The sequence below is a fragment of the Rhipicephalus sanguineus genome, chromosome 4 (genome assembly GCF_013339695.2).
Source record: "Rhipicephalus sanguineus isolate Rsan-2018 chromosome 4, BIME_Rsan_1.4, whole genome shotgun sequence".
Lineage (NCBI taxonomy): Eukaryota > Metazoa > Arthropoda > Arachnida > Ixodida > Ixodidae > Rhipicephalus > Rhipicephalus sanguineus.
In genome coordinates, this window is record NC_051179.1 from 199645751 (window position 1) to 199667377 (window position 21627).

The window sequence follows — 21627 nt, forward strand, 5'->3', positions numbered from 1 at the left end:
ATCAGAAAACGAGGTGTGATAGCCAGAAGAGCGTCGCATATTGGACGCAGAACTTGGTCACCATCCCGCGGCATATTGAAATGTGATTGAACACCACGGCCGGACTAGAGGGAAACGCAAAGCGCGTCCTGCCGCCCCGGTAGCCCGGCCGCGATTTTTCTCGGGGCGAGCGCGTGAGCATGGAACGCGGTGTTACAGCAAGGTGAGGCAGGCGCGCGTCGCAGAGCTATGTTTGGTTTGTATTAGCGTTATGCTATGAACGAGGCCGACGCTTTTACGACGCTTGGGCAAAGGTCGCCACCTCGCGGTGTGTTAAGGCATTGACAAAATTCAACTTCTATTGAAAACGCGCCGAATGGGACGGACGCGTAACGCGTTGCAGGTGCTAGTCGCGGAGGCCACAGCAATGACGAATTACTTTACCTTACCACTACCAGAGGTCAACACCGTGGTCAACACCACCCCGCCGACCGGGAGAATGGTAGATATAAAAGGCGCGTTCGTAAAGCCTCCAGAGTCTGTGAGCGTGGCGCAGTGGATAGCGCGCCCGGCATCTGTTGTTGCGGACCGGGCGGTCGTGGGTTCGATTCCCGTTGACAGTACCTTTTTTTCTTTGCCATCTGATTGTGTATATTTTTACCACGTCATTTCCGTGACGGAAATACGTCACTGAAGTCTTGGTGGACCCCGGCATAAAACACTTTCGTGTTAAAAAAAAAACGCCATTCGCCCATTGGAAACACGCCCCAACTAATTTCCGACACAAAAAAACAATGTAACGAGATACCCGTGTCCAGCATAGTATCGCGATACAGGCGATACATCGTAAATGTATTTCCCTACTGAGATACAAATATATTAGGGGCGAAGCTCCTTAAAGCGGCACCCCTTCGTCCCCGTCGTAGTGCGTAAGCAGCCTTAACGCTAGTGCCATATCTTGACCTCCAAGGTGGTGCCGGTGGGAGATTTCTCCTGTGCGTTGTTGAACAATAAAAAATTCGCAGCGTGCGCGTTAACTAAAAGCCGAATTCTTCTGTCTCTCATTCCCCATTAGCAGCCATTGGCATGTTCCAGTAGGAAACGTTAGTAGAAGTAGAAGTGTAAGTGTTAGCTAAAAGCCGACTTCTTCTGTCTCTCATTCCCATTAGCAGCCATTGTTTACCTCCAAGGTAGTGCCTGGTGAGATTTCTCCTGTGCGTGATTAAACAATAAAATTTTGTTCAAAACGCCGTTGATTGATGAAATAAACCAACGAAAGACGCCAGATGTTTTCTAAAAGCAAAACGAAAAGACGCCAGATGTTTCTAAAGCAAAACGAAAAGACGCCAGATGTTTCTCCTCTCCTACGGTCCGCGACTTCCCTTGCCAAAATGCCGCACATTCTGCGGGGTGACACTTCCTGTGTCCGGATAGTCGTTGAAGGCCTCGGTCGCGCTGTGGCCAAACGTGGTGAGTGGCAGAAGACGAGGCTAGCAGCTGCCACTTTTAGGGGCGAAGCTCCTTAAGGCGGCACCCGTTCGTCCCCCGTAGTCGTCGTGTTCGTAGTAGTGAGTAACAAGTCTTACGCTTTGACCTCCAAGGTGGTGCCGGTGGGAGATTTCTCCTGTGCGTTGTCGAACAATAAAAAATTCGCAGCGTGCGCGTTAACTAAAAGCCGAATTCTTCTGTCTCTCATTCCCCATTAGCAGCCATTGGCATGTTCCAGTAGGAAACGTTAGTAGAAGTAGAAGTGTAAGTGTTAGCTAAAAGCCGACTTCTTCTGTCTCTCATTGCCATTAGCAGCCATTGTTTACCTCCAAGGTAGTGCCTGGTGAGATTTCTCCTGTGCGTGATTAAACAATAAAAATTTTGTTCAAAACGCCGTTGATTGATGAAATAAACCAACGAAAGACGCCAGATGTTTTGTAAAAGCAGAACGAAAGAACGCCAGATGTTTTTCTTAAAGTGTAGTAGTAGCAGTTATATGTAGCCACCTCGCCCGATCGTCAACGGGCGAGGTGGACCGGCAACGGCGCGAGGACCCTGCCGTACGAGAGTTAAATCACACTTTGCGGGCGATACACTCTAGTGAGCTTTCAACTTTTCGTCTTAATGTACATGATAAAGAAATTATTTCTACGAAAAACGCAAGGCACACCTTGAGCAATATGTTTGGTTTTGGGACGCTAAATGGAACCATGAGGCGATGCGAAGCCGGAGCACTTGCACGATCGCGTTCCGTTGGCTTTCGTTGGGCATGCTACCGACCTCGCGTCGTGGAACGCGCGTCCTGTCTTCCCTCTAGCCTTGCCTTTAATTCGCACAGGGCGAGCGGGGAATGCGGTCGCTCTTGGCGCTCTTTCGCTCGGGAGCGGACTTCTTCCTTGCATTTGACCGATCACAAGTGATAATGCAGGGACCACGTAAACCAACAGTACAATAAAAGTTTGATGTTTAATATATACACGATGTTTCACACTCTTTATATTATGTACTGGGCGCATTTCACGGAAGAGTTTCACGGTTTACAGATGATTCCCTCCGTAGCTTCGCCCCCACTCATTATCATTCACCCCGTGGATATCCTGTGATTTTTTTTTTCTGCAATCTGGGGACAAGCTTCCGCACTGCCGCGTCATCAATGGCAACTACTTTAGAGCTATATGCAGGTGCATGCTGGGTCTGCCAGAAAACTTCACGTTCTTTGGTCGTAAGATAGTGACACTTCGATCGAGGCGGCATGCCACCGATGTCTGCAGCCGTGTTGGTCTCTCCGGCCTCCATCAGAGAGACATCGTTGAATGAGGCGGGTACGTCTCTGCAAGCACTTTCCGGTGTGCGCTTCCGATATACTGGAAGCGTCGACTGCGGAGTCATGGATGTGTCGGCATCGCTGCGGAAACCACCAGTCAAGCCATCGGCGCACGTCGGCTGTACTAGAAGGCAGGGCTGGGCAGTATCGCGATACAGGAGTATCGCGATAGTATTTCAGAGATACTTTTGAGTATCTGTATTTCTGTATCGAGATACATTTGAAAAATGTATTTGTATCTCAGTAGTGAAATACATTTACGACGTATCGCCTGTATCGCGATACTATGCAGGACACGGGTATCTCGTTACATTCTTTTCTTTTGTGTCGGAAATGAGTTGAGGCGTGTTTCCAATGGGGGAATGGCGTTTTTTTTCTTTTTTGTGCCAATACAAGCAAAGGCGCGCCGCCAGTCGCCGACAGATAGGGCGGCGATGGTTTCCCCTCAAGCACAGAATGGTCCATGTGGTAAAGCGCGCGACGCCGCAGACGGCAGAATCGCGGGGGCAGTGTTGTCGGCCTCTGCCGACGAAATTCGCTGTCTCTCAAGGTCAGTGCAGCACGCCTAATTTTTTCGGGTGGCAAGCCATTACTTCGCGACCCCCCCGCGCGGATACCGCCTTGGAACAGGCTTTGCAATGCTTCGCGTGTGTTCAGTTCTCAAAGCGGCGGCACTTCCAAAAGCAGTTCCCGTAGTCGCGGCGGAAGTGACTAGAAGATGGCTATCTTTGACGCGCTTTCAGCTACGTCTGCAATGTCAGGGTGCGTTCCTAATTGATTACATGCGTGAAACGGTCTTTGTGGTAGCAGGCTCCCCCACCGCCGGAGCCGACTTCGCCTGTTGCGGCTTTCTGAAATGGGTGCTGGTAGCGTCGGTGGTGGTGACAGCTTCATTGAAGCCGACAGGGTCAGACGGCTTAGGATTCCGAAGATGGGGACAGACTTCGGATTCTCAACAGTCAGAACAACCCAAGTGAGGGCGGAAGCGTTTCGGTATCTAGATCACCCGAGAAGAGATACCGCCACGCTGCAGGGCAATCCGGCTATGAAGGCGATATTTATTCACTATAACACGAATTTGTGCTCGCCTTCAGCGGTAGGCAGACTTTTTTTCTTTCCTGCGTCTTGTGCTGAGGCTGAACCGACGCTGTTAGAAGACAGCCTATTTGAGAAGCCTACACAGCAACCTTCTCAGCAAAGCAGATCTTCAAAATAAATGTGTGCTTTTTCTCAATTCACTGGTGTTCATTAGTGATTCGAGTGATTTGCTTAAAGTGTGCTATTTCTAGCATAGCTTAGTTTGTTCGCCAAATATGTCGATTTCGGTGTCCAATCCTTGCTACTGTTACTGTGAAATAGTGTATTTTTATTGCAATTAATACTTGTAATTATGTCATTATTACTAATTATGTACTTTGTCCACCCCCTCCCCTGCAATGTCTTAATGGCGCTGAGGGTACTGTAATAAATAAATAAATGAACTGAACGTTTCGATGCGCTGTAACTTTAATTACAACATTATGCTGCACTAATAAGTGTGTTTGCGTAGTATGAGCATCCTTCAAATAAAAAAAGTATTCCAGTATCTGTATCACTGTAACTGTATTCCGGAATACTTTTTTCGTCTTATTGCAAAAGTATCTCCGAAATATCCCGTTACGTTAAAGGCAAATGTATCTCAGTATCTGTATTTTAGGCTTCCAGTTCATGTATTTCGATATCTGTATTCCGGAATACTTTTGTGAGTATCTCTGCCCAGCCCTGCTAGAAGGTCGCTTGTACCAGCCGTTCGGTTCTTGTTACGCGCAAGGAGATCATCTGTGCATTTCGCCAATGACTGCACTGATCGTCGCGTGTATAGCTCCGGCGGGTCAGAGAGCACATTAACAATGACTGCTGGCATGGACTCGTTGGGCTTCTGAACCGTGTTGACAGTTAGAGGAGCCGGCGTTTCCACGTGCCTAGGTAGTGATGAGCTTCCAGTCTGCGTCATCGACTTATGCGGCATGGAAGCGATCTTGGTCTCGGCCAAGGAAGGTCGTGAAGTGGATCGCGACGCAGAGTTTGAGTCCTCGGCCGCAAAGCCCACCTTGTGGCCTTTGTCAGTGTCTGTCGCTGGGTGTTCAGCGAAGCTTGTTGTGAAGGAGCTGCAGGACACAGATTCATCATCGCGGTGTTGCCCCTCAGGAATTCGGTATCTGAGAAAGGGCTCGTTATTGCAGGGCACAACTGCACCGTCAGGACGGCGCCCTTCACGATCTAGGTCACAGAAGGAGGGCAAGCGGGTGAATGCCCGAGCTGCACCATCGGGGTGGTGTACCTCGCGACCCACATGTGTGGTAGTGACTTGGTCGGCAGGGAGAAGGTCGCCGTCATGAAAAAGCGGGCGAAAGAGACTTTTCAACTTAGCACACCATTCGGGCCAAGTTTGTTGCCTGATGCCTTCGTAGGCATGCCATGCCTTGGCGGCATCGCGAAGGTGGTCGATGGCTACTAGCCATTTCTGCTGGTACGTCCAGACATGGTGGTCGCCGAGGGAGTTGATGGTCTCGATCCACAGGAAAACGTCGTCCTGGAAGCCGCGAAACACTGGCACTGCCCAAAGAGCCGACGATAGTGAAGCGGCAGGCGAGAACCCGGAGCTCAACGACGTCATGCGGTTGAGCTGACGTGATAATTCCGTCAGGACATGCAAGAGCTCCGGGCCGTTGCCGGGGGGAGCGCCCGACGAGCCAGAAATCGCGGCTGCGGAGTATGCAGCGGTCCCGGTGCTCATGGTGGTAGGATCCATGGCCAAGGACGCGTGGACGGCGTCCCTTCTCGTGAACTGGAGCCACGGCGTCGGTGAATTGGTGTGGAGCCGCCGAGGAGGCCTAGACGCCGTCCCCGAACGGTGGATGCAGCGGCGGCAGGTGAGCAGGTGCCGAGGAGGCCTGACGCCGTCCTCAAGGCGCGCTTACTGCTGCTGCAGCTGCATGTTGACGGGTGCCATGAACGAGGTAGCGTATAAGCTTACGGTTCGATGGTCGTAGACTGCGCCATTGTCAAGGAAGATAACAGAGACAACGGCTGTTCTTATTCTCTGTCTTCGTCCTTCTCTACTTCGCCCTAGCCGAGCATGCGCCTAGGCCCGAGCGCCGCTCTCTTCATTACAATATATATATATCTAAGGCACAAAGAAAAATAAAGCAGAAGAAAAAAAACCAGCGACTCCCCGCTCGCCAGCGCGCTGCTTCAGATCACGCAACCATACGCCATGTATGCGCCGGCGAAATAACGACGAGCTATTTATGTACGCAGATCTCGGAGGAGCTTGAGCATGTTTTCTATCACGCAACGCTCCTACAATTTATTTGCTTTCAGTTTGAAAACTGCCCTTGAGACGCGCACGATAAACTGGCCCTTTTCTGTACCTACTCGTGATGTGAAACGAAAAAAAAAAAAGAACACCGGGCACGCCTTGCGCCGGATGCTCCCATGTAGCCGGAGACGAAGAGGGGTCACTCCACGTGCCGCAGTTTAAAAGAAAAAGAAATATTCAGGAGCATCTGATTCTCCATTGTCGACCGCAGACTTGGCCAATCCCCCAGAGTGGTCATGTGCCATAATTTTGAGGAAACAAACGAACAAATATTGTCGACACTTGCAGCACGTTACTCAAGCACAAAGACGTAACTGTGACAGTGCTTAGTTCACGCTTGTCCTGTGTATAGGCTCCGTGCAGACGTAACTCCGCTGCCCGAGCGAAGGCGTCCCTAGCGGCAAGAAGCGCAGATTTGGCGGGATGCTCTCACGCGCTCGCAATGGGATCAAATCGAGGAACGATGCCTTTTACGATTACTATACTTTTCATGCTTTTCGCGCACGGCCAGTGACCAGAGCGATGGTCTGTCGGCGTTATCAACGCGGTCAGTCAGCTGCAGGTGGTGGACGATAAGAATAATATAGCACAAAACATCGCTCCGCGATTGCACCCCTGCTCGCTCCACGCTCGCGCTGTGACGGCGCGAGGTATGTTCGCGGGCAGTTCGCGGGCGTTTTGTGTCGGTTGTGCTGTTCGTAGGAATACCGAACTCAAGAAAAAATTGCTGCGTTGTTGGGTGCAATAACACCTACAGGAATTATCCGGGCACGCGTTTTTACCGGTTTCCATTTAGTGAATATGAACGGAGTCGGCGTGAACGGTGGATCGCACTCCTTCGACGACAAAAGTGAGTTTTGTGAATAGATGGGGTGTTTTTAGGGGCGAAGCTCCTTAAGGCGGCACCCGTTCGTCCCTCGTCGTGGTCGTAGTAGTGAGTAACAAGTCTTACGCTTTGACCTCCAAGGTGGTGCCGGTGGGAGATTTCTCCTGTGCGTTGTTGAACAATAAAATTTCGCAGCGTGCGCGTTAACTAAAAGCCGAATTCTTCTGTCTCTCATTCCCCATTAGCAGCCATTGGCATGTTCCAGTAGGAAACGTTAGTAGAAGTAGAAGTGTAAGTGTTAGCTAAAAGCCGACTTCTTCTGTCTCTCATTGCCATTAGCAGCCATTGTTTACCTCCAAGGTAGTGCCTGGTGAGATTTCTCCTGTGCGTGATTAAACAATAAAATTTTTGTTCAAAACGCCGTTGATTGATGAAATAAACCAACGAAAGACGCCAGATGTTTTGTAAAAGCAGAACGAAAGAACGCCAGATGTTTTTCTTAAAGTGTAGTAGTAGTAGATTGCATGTAGCCACCTCGCCCGATCGTCAACGGGCGAGGTGGACCGGCAACGGCGCGAGGACCCTGCCGTACGAGAGTTAAATCACACTAAAAGACATACTTTGCGGGCGATACACTCTAGTGAGCTTTCAACTTTTCGTCTTAATGTACATGATAAAGAAATTATTTCTACGAAAAACGCAAGGCACACCTTGAGCAATATGTTTGGTTTTGGGACGCTAAATGGAACCATGAGGCGATGCGAAGCCGGAGCACTTGCACGATCGCGTTCCGTTGGCTTTCGTTGGGCATGCTACCGACCTCGCGTCGTGGAACGCGCGTCCTGTCTTCCCTCTAGCCTTGCCTTTAATTCGCACAGGGCGAGCGGGGAATGCGGTCGCTCTTGGCGCTCTTTCGCTCGGGAGCGGACTTCTTCCTTGCATTTCACCGATCACAAGTGATAATGAAGGGACCACGTAAACCAACAGTACAATAAAAGTTTGATGTTTAATATATACACGATGTTTCACACTCTTTATATTATGTACTGGGCGCATTTCACGGAAGAGTTTCACGGTTTACAGATGATTCCATCCGTAGCTTCGCCCCACTCATCATCATTCACCCCGTGGATATGCTGTGATTTTTTGTCTGGGGGGTGCATTTGCCCGTGATTGTTGATCTGCCGAGCAACACCACTTCCACGACGCCGTGAACGTGCCCTGCTTCGAGGAGGTCCCAGCCCTTCTTCAGGTTAGCTCCTCGGAAGAAATTATATATATTACGTAGCTCTCTGAATCCAAACGTAATAATAATGGGCACGCTTTGCAGTGCCATGGCAGCAAAGCACGAGCCGCGACGACGAACTCGGCTGCACTGGTTAAGTCGGCGCAGCGAATGCAGTGCCATGGCCGTTCGACGGAAAGCGTTTTTTCATTCAGCGGCTGACAGTGCAATTGCTGGTATCGCCAGTTTCAAGCTGCCGCTGAGTTCGCTGCTGCGTTAGCCCGAGGGTGATAAGCTGTGATTGTTTAGTGAGCGAGACGGCCCGCGTTACACGTGCGCAGTTTCACTCAGCGGGCTCGTCACCTCCGTTGTCTTCCCCCGCCTCATGCATTTTATGTTGCCGCGTTCGCCTGAGGATACACGAGGTCTGGCGAAAAGAAGCACACGCGCTAACGCTACGTTCTCTGACAGCTGCTAACAATGTGGCGTCTTTTGGAAGCAAACGGGAAAGAAAACGCCTCAAGCGAAGCACCAAAACACGGCGCAGTGGCTTGCCACAGCCTGCGTCGTCTGCTCCCTTATCCCGCCAAGTCTACCCCGTGACCGCTTTGGCGCTGGAGGCAGCGCGCGCCTGTGGCGGCTCCTAACGTATGCGCGGGGCCCATACCTGTGCGTTCATTTGGCGCGTCCTTGTTTGCGCTTCAGCGGCGCGCTTCAAGTATCGAGCTGCTTGTCGTTATTCCTGTGACATTCCAATTTCTTGCTATCGCATTCATTGGTTCGCCCTTGCGGCGAAACTGTTACTTTTTTACACTTCACACGGTCGCTCACACCCTGCTCGGCATGACATATCGAGCACGTGTATACGTCTTTTCAATGCCACGGAACGTTTACAGAAGGAATACCGTTCCCTCTGCCGTTGCGTCGTAAACGTAACGAGTTACTGTTCCACCTTACTGTTCCACCGATGCTCAACGAAGCGGTGGCGTTCCTCCGCTCCTCTTAAAAGGAACTAGTTCCCGGAACGTTGTTGCGTACAACACTGATCACAACACGCAGACACGCGACGCTGGTGCTTGAAATTCATTTGCGAAAAGACCCTATACAGCCGTCATGTCGGGGAAGGAATCGCGTTAACCTATGTAATATAGCGTGCCAGAAGAGTATAATGACAACCAGTCATCACACAATGCAAACTGCGCAACGAGTGTGTTGTTTAATGCTTCACACCCACTGCAATATGCTCAGCCATAGTTCTTCCTCCAATAGTATTATTCCACGAGATCACCTCAGCTCACAAACTAGGGCGCAGGCTCTTTCCCCCTCCACCCCCTAAATTGAATAAAGCGCAAGCGGTCAGACTACGACAACTACAGACAAAAACGTACATCACTCCAGTCATGGTAAACAGAATCGATCCAGACTTTTCACCTCACTGTCAGCACTAATCACGAGCACTGCAATTTCGAACATATGCTCTGGCTGTGCCCCTTTTAATTCGGGGTCAGGATTATCAGACAGACCCTCCTGGGAGGCTGCCATGCGCAGCATGGAACTCAACACCTGACAGTCCAGAGGGCCCGGGACATCGCCGAGAGGCTCCAGCTTCCGGCACCTTCCTGGGTGGAGCCACCTGGCTGAGCTAGCGGGACCTCCAGTCGCGTTCAGCTTCTGCCACTTTTGGACCACAATAAAGTTCTCACTTACTCACTCCTCGTCATCAGCCACATGCAGCTTCAACAAAGTGTACATAATACCTTACAGATGTGCAGCCGGTAGCTTGCTTATGCGCAGAAAGACAAACAATGGCGTTGTGGGCGCTGTCCTATTTTACAAAAAATATGATTTATGGCGTAGTCGCTACCTTGCGGAAAGCCAAAACTTCAAAGCTTCGCCCACCACGAAGCTGCGCTCAGAATTTGCATTAAGCAGTATCGTAATCGTGGGTGATTTCTTTTTTTGCGCGCATCTTTCTTCCCTCGTCTTTTGTCCGGGTTTACTAGCCCACTTAATAGGCCTTTGGAATGAATGTCGGCCAACTAGCCCGACCTGTAACCCTACTGCCCTGCAACAGCATATACCTTCTACGTACCAGCTCAAGTTCTCTGGGATCCGCATTGGCCAGCTTGTCCAGGGTGGTGAAGCCAGCGCGCACCAGGCTGCTCGACAGCGCCGGACCTATCGGGAGCCGATGGGTGAAAGTTGTTGGCAAAGGCGGAGTATGCACGCTAAACCGCAAAATAGCACTACTGCCTGACAGAACGTCAGGTGTTAAAGCTGTGTCCCTTAATGCGTGTAACAATTTTCGTTTTTAACATCGTCAGCCTATTTTTGCTTCCAATGCATGTCTCCCCTTTGGCTTATCCTTGTCATGTGCCTGGTGGTGGATTATATGGGCAATATTCCTCATTTAATGCCGCCACCTGGTTTTGTGCCGTACTCCTATTTTCTCTGTGCTTCTTAGGAGAAATCTGTTCAGTTTCTGCCTTTTTAATCCACAAAGCTGTCTGTCGCTACACATGTACCTAATTTATGGCGGACCTGGGCTTTTACTTTATAGGCCCTCTTTGCCTGCCTCGGTGTTTGTGCCTTCGTTACTATACCCGCAATGAAAGTATCGCTAGAGCATGCGCGTTGCTATATAAGGATAGGCGACTCGTGTTCTCGTGATACCCGACGCACGTGCTCCAGCCTTTTCGCATATGCTTTGGCATGTGTACTACACTCATGCTTATCCCGCTTTCGTATGAGAAGTTAGCTTATCTGAATATACCCTTACGCATAGCAAAGCTTCAATTTGGGCTAGTTGGTTCGGCATTGTAATGTAGATGCGCTGAGCGAAATGCACAAACGAGTAACGGAATAAGTGGACAGGAGGAGTGATGCGCAACACTCGTCCTGCGCATCACTCCTCCTGTCCGCTTATTCCGTTACTCGTTTGTGCATTTCGCTCAGCGCATCTACATTACCTTACGCATATATTACAGGCTGATACTTGTCACAAGTTCTCTTGCTACGTTATATCAATCAGTAGCTTAGTCTTCTTCAGAGCAACAGTGTGCGGTTCCTCGAAAAAAAAAGCGTAGCTTGCACTGGAGGCGCAATGCTAAATAGACAGCGGGGCTGATCGGCGCCTGGGTAGCCCTGGCTGTCGCTATTTATGCTAACTTTTGCAGATTTTTAGCACGACATTGTTTTATGCCGGGGTCCACCAAGTACATACGTTACGGATATGACGTTGATACAATGAACGCCAACGGCCGAGAAAGAAAAAAAAACAAAAACGCTCAACCGCCAGGAATCGAACCCACGATCTGACGGCCGCGACGGTAAGAGCCCGACGCTGAACCAACTAAGCTACCTCGGCAGCGGCTGGACACTTCACGAACGCGCCTTTCACACATTCTCTCTCGCACGGTGCTCTCTGTTGGCGGTGTAGGTAGGCGGGGAGGAGCGGGGTGGTGCCGTCGTCTGTGAGAGGTGAAAAGAAGTAATGCGTCACGATCAACACTTACTAGCGCTTACTTCGAGAATGCGCGCAATATCGGATGTCACGGTTAAAGCGCCTCGAAACCGAGTTGGCGTCGCCGAGGCACCCTAGACGCAGTTACGTTCTTTGCCTTTCGCTTCGTGTTAGCGAGCGCCGGCTCATCGGAGTAGTGCAGCTTCCGCATGCACCAACAGGATTTCGCCGCCGACTGCCTCGATTGCGAGAGCACCGACCATAGGTCGGCAAACTCACTCATGTGTCGACTCACTCAGACTCAGATCGAGCCGTGAGTCTGAGTGAGTACGACTGAGCAATACGTTGGTGAGTCCAAGTGAATCCGGTTGAGGGAAAGTTTAGTGACTATGAGTCCGAGCGAGTCCGGTTGAGGAAAATATTGATGAGTCTTAGTCCGAATAGGCCCTAAGCGCAAAATATATTTATTGAGTGAGTCCGGGTGAGCTCCACCCTTCATTGCCGGCCAATTGTCTTATCTACTCCCCTATACGCATTACTATCAGCCTTATATCGGCTTACGTTGATACTCAAATCTATTCAAACATGCCTCAGTGCACTAGGGTTCATGCTCCACCACAATGTTTATTGATAACAGGTATGAGAGGGGGGGGGGGTGCTAGGGGGTTGCCATGACCTACCGCCGCAAACTTTTACACAGGAAGTTCTTGATAGAAATATCTCGTGTGAGTCGCACATTTCATAAAAACATCCTTACTGGATTGCAACCACACCTAACTCCTATTTGAAGGTATAAGATCAAAAAGCGTATCGTAGAGCAGCGATCATACGTGAGATATTGGTGTAAAAGAGCATTTGCACCGTGATCGGAAAAGCTAAAATGAGTCGATTCACTCAGGCTCACTCAGACTCAGGTCAAGCCATGAGGCTGAGTCTGAGTGAGCCCGGCTGAGCAATATGTCGGTGAGTCTGAGACCGAGTGAGTCCGGTTGTGAACAAGTTTAGTGAGTCTTAGTCCGAGTGAGTCTGGTTGAGGAAAATTTCGGTGAGTCTGAGTCCGAGTAAGCTCTCAGAGCAAAATATATTTCTTGTGTGAGCCGCAGTGAGTTCCAATATTTTTGCCGACCTATGGCACCGACTAACAAAACGGCTGCAATAGGCACTGCAGAAAGGACACGTACATCGACCAAACTGGCCGTTGCATAAATAGAAGGTTGACGGAGCACAAGAGAGCATTAGCTAATAATGCTTACTCACAAATAAGGCGGCATTGTTCGGAGTGTAGCTGCTCCCCACTGTTCTCTGAGACTGAAATACTTTCCAGTCACAGAGATCAGGTGACCAGGGAAGTGATCGAAGCCTTCCACATCGCAAAAAGAAAAGATTACTGCATTAGCCAAGCATCGATAACTTTTAGCGATTGCGAAGTGTGCTTTTTAGAAAATATGATGTAGCTTGAACGTCATTGTAGCACGTGGTACACCGTCTTGTTGTATATTAACCATTTTTTTTTCTGCGAAATAAACTAGTTGAGAGTGCAGCGGTGTCCCTTTCGTTCCTTTTGTGCCTGTAGTCGTGCGCTGCTTCATATATAATCATGAAGAAAGGACACGATTCTGAAGGGCGAATGACGTGCCTTGGTGGAGAGAGACAGAGGCCAGCAGGACGCACGCGTTTGCGGCTCAAGCTACGAACCTCTGCTTCCCGTGTTCCGAAGGGCATTGTGGTAGTGTATGCATGAGCACAGGCGTCGGTTATCCATTACTAGAAAGCGCACACCGTGCCATTTCTCTCTTTAATTGAGGACATTTTGAAGAAGTGCATATCGGGTACCAGTGTTGATTATGAACTTGTTGATGTCATCTTTACGCGGGATCCACGATTAGCTGTGTCCAAATATATGTTCGCAACTGCAGCTGCCACAACGGTTAATCATTATCATGGGCGTTAGTCGTCACGATGAGGACATGCCCAAGGCGAGAAATTCGGCCTTGTTGGTAAGACGTTAGGAAAAATTCAGCGGAAAATGACACAAGGACGAGAAGGGAGGGCACGTGTTGTGTCCTCCCTTCTCGTCCTTGTGTCATCTTGCGCTGAATTTTTCCGAAGACATGCCACTAGGCGTCAACATGGGTGCATCCACCGTCAAACGGCGATATAGCTGCAAAACAAGACTAGACATTGCACAAGCTCTCATATATAACTGCACAATAAGCACTACTTCTGTGAAGACACATTTCACTTTCGCGTTATACCGATTCCGATGACGCTTCCTATCTATCTATCTCGCTAGCCGCCTACATCTGGGTGCTCCCATGATCGCCTCCTTAACTTGGTGTAGACCAATATTGGCATGGGAGGCTAAGAGAATTTGACGAATATGACTGTCGGGTCATGACATGAATAACGCGAAAATTCTGTCGCGTACGTTGCCAAGCCCTTTACTCCCGACTCGTGCGGCACATACCCGTTTAGTACGGAACGCGGAGTACGGGTATGCGCCAAAGGTTATTGACATATTATATCTACCCAGGAACGGCGAGAACAAGACACTGGTAACTTAAATGCGAGAGCGTTAGGTAAAACCGACATCGGCAGCGTTGACCCGATGAATGGAAAGAATAAAACGTGAAAGAAACATGAAGAAACGTAAAGACTAATAAAGATTGATTGATTGAATGAAAATTAGGATACCAGCAGGAATCGAACCCAAGAATTCTGCGTGGCAATCAGGTATTCTACGACAGAGACATGCCACGTCTATAAACTGGTTTGGAAAAACAGCCTCTGCAGGCGTGATGTCAGTGCAACGTCAATTGTGTTTATGGTGCTGTCTATCTAATTTTGCAAAAAAGCAATAAAGACTACATGATACTCCTACGATGTGTACTACTACGATACAGGCGTCATATCAGCCTGCGGTTCCAGTGTTGCCTCCGCTTTTGTAGCAGTCTATAAACATTAAATTTGTGTTCCTATGATTCAGCAAGCTATATTGAAACATTGCTCGACCCCGGAGGAATACATTGTTGAAGGTTACGTACGATATTCACATCATTGCACCGTAAAGTGCAGTTAGTCCGCCAGAACGACGCTGTGTCGTCTGGCGGACTAACGGTCAGCATGAGGCCAGATTTATTGAGAGCCGCTTTGTTGACTAGGCTACGGTAGGCCACACACGCCCAGGTATTCTGCGAATACGACAGGCGCCATTCAGTGATGTTGGTCTACGTAGCAATATGCAGGCCTACCAGCCTCGACGGCCTATACCTTACCAAGGCGAAGGGTGACCTCAGGTTCCGACTGTCGCCGGCTCTATCGATAGACAATTTGTCGACGAAATGACCGAGGCATCCCCGATTTCCAACAGCTGCACTATACCTCATACTTCACTACACATGGAGCCCTCGACACCGCGATCACGACCGGATCCAATAGCAAGTCACGACCAGCTGCTGATGCTCACTTACCACGGTTGTGATGACCTCGTTCAAGAACTGTCAAGTACCTCTTCCACACATGCACACGGGTTCGTGAAAGGTGCGTGCGTTCTCCATAAGGGATAAGTATAAGCACTACATATCAGCTTGCCGCTTGTGGTGTTGGTATAATACCCACGTTGCCTTTGGCAGCGTTACCCAACTGTAAAGAACTGGTTATATAACACATATACGGCTCTTCAACATATATGTGCGCATATCAAATTTATCCAAATCTTTATCGTCACTTTGCAACGTTTTGCTTCCCACCGCATGCCTCGCATAACATCGACTCTCACGGTACATGGGACCTGCTGAATTTTTTGTGTATGTCTTTTTTGCCTCTATCTATTTCTTTCTATCTTCCTTTCTCTCACTCTCCGTATTTATCGCTTCCTCTTTCTTTATATCTCTCTCTATTTTTCCCTGATTTCCATCTCTGAGAGTTCTTGCATCCCGCCACGGAGAAATGAGCGCACGTGTTCTGGGAGCGAAGGAGAAGATGAAGAGGACGACGATAATGTAGAGGAGGACGAAGAGAACGCGTGCCTATTTGGCGGCGGCGCGTGATGTCCCTCCAGCTGCGCCCGTGCGCACGTGTTCTGGGAGTGACAGTCCACAGATTACACCACACGCGAGGCTGAAAATGTTCGTTTTTACTATCGGTTTTGTTTATCGCGTTCTAGAGCCAGCTGACTTGCTCTGTATGTGTCCCACGTGTTATTTTTATGGTTTATAGCGTGTCTACTTCATTTGGACAGGACGTGCTGCCGCCAGCTCAGAGACGTCTCGAGTTTCGACCCCAGAGGGATCCGGGCGTCGACCTCGGGATGACGCTCCGCAGTAGATCTGAGCGGCTGACGAGAGCGCTTGATTTCTTTCGCCTTTTCTTTACGGCTGAGGTCGTCTGCGTCAGCACGGCCCGTATATTGGAAAAACCTCCGTGCAGCGAGAAGGATGGCTCGTAGAAGGAGGTGACGCCGGATCAGAGGATGAAGTTCGTCGCACTACTGTTGTATATGGGCATAATGGAACTTCCGCGCCTCAATGTGTATTGTAATACAAGGGACATTGCTTTCTGGACTCCTGCAACCAAAAATCATGTCTTGACGGCACTCCTGGCTATGCTGTGTCTTTGCGATCCCGAAATGAACAATGGCGCCACAGCACAAAAACCGGACACGGTGTCTTAGCTTCTCCAGCACATCAATTACCGCTCTGCTACATTTTTCCAGCCCTATCGCGAAATTTCAGTTGGTGAAGGAATGGTTAAAGCCAAAGAGCACTCCGACATTCGGCAGCACATTGGAGATGAAGTTGTAAAATGGGGATACAAATTGTGGGTTATTGGAGATCCAAAGATCGGCTACACCATCACATTCGTAGTGTACACGGGGAAGTGCGAAACACCTAGCGCAAATGAGGTGGCCTTCGATGTGCTGACAAAGCTTTGCGACAGGTACCTTGACCGTGGCTAAAGCATTCACATGGACAATTTCTATACTTCCACATCTTTAATAATAATAATAATAATAATATCTGGGGTTTAGCGTCCCAAAACCACGATATGATTATGAGAGACGCCGTAGTGGAGGGCTTCGCAAATTTCGACCACCTGGGGTTCTTTAACGTGCACCTAAAGCTAAGTACACGGGCCTGAAACATTTTCGCCTCCATCGGAAATGCAGCCGCCGCGGCCGGGATTCGATCCCGCGACCTTCGGGTCAGCACTCGAGCGCCATAACCACTAGACCACCGTGGCGGGGCTCCACATCTTTACTTGTGCACCTGTTAGAACGCAAGACACTCGCATGCTGCACCACTCGAGAAGATCGCCGCGGATTTCCGTCGGAAGTGTCACTTGGGAGAGAAATGCAAAGAGAGGGGACATCCACTGGCTACGTGATAAGGGACCTTCAGTCGAAGGATCGGCGAGTTGTGCATACGCACCACTATAGCGCTCACTGGCCTGCTAAAAGAAGGGAGCGGCAACAAATCGCAATAAGAAAGCGAACACGCATCGAGAAGTATAATGCCGGCATGTTAGGAGCAGACATTGGTTCGCATAATGTTTTCAGAAAATGCGTCCGCTGGTGGAAGACGTTGTTCTCCCACTGTGTTGATATCGCAGCTGTCAATTGATTGATTGCATAACTTTATTAAAAAGAGTCCTGACGCTCGGTTTTTTAGGCCGAGGCGGGCCGCGTCCACGTCGGCACCACCAGTCCGAGACGGGTGGCGGCGTCATGGGCCTCCTGGACGGCCCTTAATTGATCGTCGAGTTCGTCGCTCTTGATGAGCCGCATCCACTTCTCCCATTCCTGGTCGGGATCGGCGAGAGAGGCGGGGCATGCCGCCATTACGTGTCTGAGTTCCATGACGCCATTACATGCATCGCACACTGTCCTTAATTCCAGCTCCGGATAAATTTTATTCACGTTGTACGGCGTCGGGTAGGTACCCGTCTGCAGTAACCGCAGACTGACCGCCTGTGGTCTATTTAATTTTAGGTGTGGCAACGGAAAATGTCTACGCTCCATGTAGTAGTGCTTTGTAATTTCGTTGTAGGACAGCAGTGAATCTTTTGTGTCCCCCGAATGGCCATGGACGTCACCTCGAGTTTGACCGGCACGGCATGTCAGTCCTCGTGCCCGGTCGTTGGCGACCTCTGTCAAGTGCTACATTATTTTCCATGGCCATCATTGGCAACATCCAGAAACGCCGGAACTTTCTAGGCTTTCTTGCTTTGATCAGCTGGCCTTCAGAACCGAGCTTATTGCACAGCTTCTAGAGCTAGAGGACACTGCACCGGTTTCTGTCCCTCCCGCACCTGTTCGGCCACCCACAGGTGTACAGCACACGCCCGAAGGAATGGACACACACTGCAATTGTAAAAAGTGCTTTCAAGAAAACAGAACTGAACACAAGACGAATGTGTTCTGTAGCACATGCAACGTAAATTTGTGCCTCAGAGCGAGAAACTGTTTCGGTAGCTGGCACACTAATCTGCTTGAATAAACAATTGATCCGAAAGTTCTTGAACTAGAACTTTCATTTTTGTCACTGCCGTTACCCTATTCAGTTTGAAATATTCTGTATGCCTCATATTCTTTCCATAATTTTGACTCAGAAGTTATAAGTCCATTATCACTACGTTCTTTGTGAACGTAGTCAATTATTTGTCGGTTGATTTTTGTTACATATTAGATCTACCATTTCTTTTGTGAAATGTACCTTTGAAATTCTTCATTTAGCATTGCACTTCGGTATTTATTATTTTGCTGTGAAAATTTTTCTTCTTGGAAAAGAAAATCTTCGGTTGGAAAAACCAAGAACTTCATTTTGGTAGGCATCGTGTATTTTTTTTGTCACTCGAAGACTACTTGATCAGTTTTGTAGCGTTAACTACACTTGCCTAGCCGGAGCCGATTTCGCGTGGATCCTCATGAGCCGTGCTGTGCATGCGCAAGGTTCAGTGATGTCACACAGCTGGCTCACCGCTCTCCGCCACCGCGATCTGACGCGCTCTCCTCCACCGCCGCGCGCGACTCGCCGCTGCTGGTCTGCGCATTCGAGAGGAGTGACGTCGTAACCATGATAGACACACTGGCGCCAGCTCGCGCGCAGCTATTCGCCTTCGCTGTGCAGTCGCCGTCTGACACAGCGCTGGAGCCGCTTGATAGCGCCTCTGACTGGCGTTTGCAGGTGGGTAACGCCACGGAGAAGGAGAGCGCAAATGCTGCTCAACGGCGCAGAAGAGCCGAGAAGCTTATCTCATTGAATCCCGAAGTAGTTGCATGGTAATTAGCGGTTCAGCTTACGAAAAATGAACAGAAAAGGCTAATAATCCTAGACAATCTGGAAAGCTAAGAATAATCAGCTGAACCTTTGCTAACGCTTCGTATACTACGTATACCATTTGGCAGCAGCAGCTTGCGGCAGCGTGTACGCCTGCTTGACACTTGAATTATTGTCGTACAGGATTGCCGATTTCCGAGCCTGCTGAAAAATCGCCGTGGGGCGCCAACCATATCGCCCTGCTTGCTACTACCTGCGTGGGAGCGCATACACCAAATGCTTCGTCTGCGCCTGCGTGGTTTTCCAGTGCGGCCTTTAAAAGCTCTTCGAAGACCCAGATTGATCCTATTTGGCAGCAGCAGCTTGCGGCAGCGTGTACGCCTGCTTGACACTTGAATTATTGTCGTACAGGATTGCCGATTTCCGAGCCTGCTGAAAAATCGCCGTGGGGCGCCAACCATATCGCCCTGCTTGCTGCTACCTGCGTGGGAGCGCATACACCAAATGCTTCGTCTGCGCCTGCGTGGTTTTCCAGTGCGGCCTTTAAAAGCTCTTCGAAGACCCAGATTCATCCCATTTGGCAGCAGCAGCTTGCGGCAGCGTGTACGCCTGCTTGACACTTGAATTATTGTCGTACAGGATTGCCGATTTCCGAGCCTGCTGAAAAATCGCCGTGGGGCGCCAACCATATCGCCCTGCTTGCAACTACCTGCGTGGGAGCGCATACACCAACTGCTTCGTCTGCGCCTGCGTGGTTTTCCAGTGCGGCCTTTAAAAGCTCTTCGAAGACCCAGATTCATCCCATTTGGCAGCAGCAGCTTGCGGCAGCGTGTACGCCTGCTTGACACTTGAATTATTGTCGTACAGGATTGCGGATTTCCGAGCCTGCTGAAAAATCGCCGTGGGGCGCCAACCATATCGCCCTGCTTGCTGCTACCTGCGTGGGAGCGCATACACCAAATGCTTCGTATGCGCCTGCGTGGTTTTCCAGTGCGGCCTTTAAAAGCTCTTCGAAGACCCAGATTCATCCCATTTGGCAGCAGCAGCTTGCGGCAGCGTGTACGCCTGCTTGACACTTGAATTATTGTCGTACAGGATTGCCGATTTCCGAGCCTGCTGAAAAATCGCCGTGGGGCGCCAACCATATCGCCCTGCTTGCTACTACCTGCGTGGGAGCGCATACACCAACTGCTTCGTCTGCGCCTGCGTGGTTTTCCAGTGCGGCCTTTAAAAGCTCTTCGAAGACCCAGATTCATCCCATTTGGCAGCAGCAGCTTGCGGCAGCGTGTACGCCTGCTTGACACTTGAATTATTGTCGTACAGGATTGCCGATTTCCGAGCCTGCTGAAAAATCGCCGTGGGGCGCCAACCATATCGCCCTGCTTGCTGCTACCTGCGTGGGAGCGCATACACCAAATGCTTCGTATGCGCCTGCGTGGTTTTCCAGTGCGGCCTTTAAAAGCTCTTCGAAGACCCAGATTCATCCCATTTGGCAGCAGCAGCTTGCGGCAGCGTGTACGCCTGCTTGACACTTGAATTATTGTCGTACAGGATTGCCGATTTCCGAGCCTGCTGAAAAATCGCCGTGGGGCGCCAACCATATCGCCCTGCTTGCTACTACCTGCGTGGGAGCGCATACACCAACTGCTTCGTCTGCGCCTGCGTGGTTTTCCAGTGCGGCCTTTAAAAGCTCTTCGAAGACCCAGATTCATCCCATTTGGCAGCAGCAGCTTGCGGCAGCGTGTACGCCTGCTTGACACTTGAATTATTGTCGTACAGGATTGCGGATTTCCGAGCCTGCTGAAAAATCGCCGTGGGGCGCCAACCATATCGCCCTGCTTGCTGCTACCTGCGTGGGAGCGCATACACCAAATGCTTCGTATGCGCCTGCGTGGTTTTCCAGTGCGGCCTTTAAAAGCTCTTCGAAGACCCAGATTCATCCCATTTGGCAGCAGCAGCTTGCGGCAGCGTGTACGCCTGCTTGACACTTGAATTATTGTCGTATAGGATTGCCGATTTCCGAGCCTGCTGAAAAATCGCCGTGGGGCGCCAACCATATCGCCCTGCTTGCTACTACCTGCGTGGGAGCGCATACACCAACTGCTTCGTCTGCGCCTGCGTGGTTTTCCAGTGCGGCCTTTAAAAGCTCTTCGAAGACCCAGATTCATCCCATTTGGCAGCAGCAGCTTGCGGCAGCGTGTACGCCTGCTTGACACTTGAATTATTGTCGTACAGGATTGCGGATTTCCGAGCCTGCTGAAAAATCGCCGTGGGGCGCCAACCATATCGCCCTGCTTGCTGCTACCTGCATGGGAGCGCATACACCAACTGCTTCGTCTACGCCTGCGTGGTTTTCCAGTGCGGCCTTTAAAAGCTCTTCGAAGACCCAGATTCATCCCATTTGGCAGCAGCAGCTTGCGGCAGCGTGTACGCCTGCTTGACACTTGAATTATTGTCGTACAGGATTGCCGATTTCCGAGCCTGCTGAAAAATCGCCGTGGGGCGCCAACCATATCGCCCTGCTTGCTGCTACCTGCATGGGAGCGCATACACCAAATGCTTCGTCTGCGCCTGCGTGGTTTTCCAGTGCGGCCTTTAAAAGCTCTTCGAAGACTCAGATTGATCCCATTTGGCAGCAGCAGCTTGCGGCAGCGTGTACGCCTGCTTGACACTTGAATTATTGT